Source organism: Theobroma umbraticum, unplaced genomic scaffold (genome assembly GCF_002168275.2).
Source record: "Theobroma umbraticum cultivar Fairchild unplaced genomic scaffold, ASM216827v3 scaffold_84.0, whole genome shotgun sequence".
NCBI lineage: Eukaryota > Viridiplantae > Streptophyta > Magnoliopsida > Malvales > Malvaceae > Theobroma > Theobroma umbraticum.
This window is the reverse complement of record NW_018397296.1, coordinates 80,591-81,214: the sequence shown is the minus strand read 5'-3', so window position 1 is coordinate 81,214 and position 624 is coordinate 80,591.

The following is a 624-nucleotide window of genomic DNA, read 5'->3' as shown; positions in this document are numbered from 1 at the left end:
CTTCCAAAGATATCTTTTGAAAATGACAAGATTTGGAATACATGTCAATTTGGGAGACAAGTTAAAAGTTCTTTTAAATATAAGAAAATCATATCAACTTCTACACGACTTAAACTATTACATGTTGACTTGTTTAGACAAATCATTGTTGCTAGTCTAAGAGGCAAGTCATAGGCTTTATCGTAATGATACTCAGAAATACAAGTAAAGTCTTGCTCAACAGATGAGCATTACACCAACTTATATTAAAACTTGTAAAAGAGTTAAAATAAAAGAGTTACGTATGTAGTGTAAGAGTGACCATGTGAATTGAAAGTGACAATTTTGAAATATTTTGCATAAAAATGGTTTTGCTTCTACTCCTAGAACTCCAGAACAAAATGGAGTTGTTGAAAGAAAGAAAAGGACTTTAAAAGTATGGCAAGGATTATATTTTTTGAAAACAATTTCTAAAATTTTTTTGGGCTGAAGCTGTGAACATTGCAACTTATATTTTGAACAGAGTTTCCATCAGAGCCATGATATCTAAAACACCTTAAGAGCTTTACAATGGAAGAAAACCAAACATTTCTCACTTAAGGAGGTTTGGTTGGATGCAAATGTTTTGTTTTGAATAATGGAAAA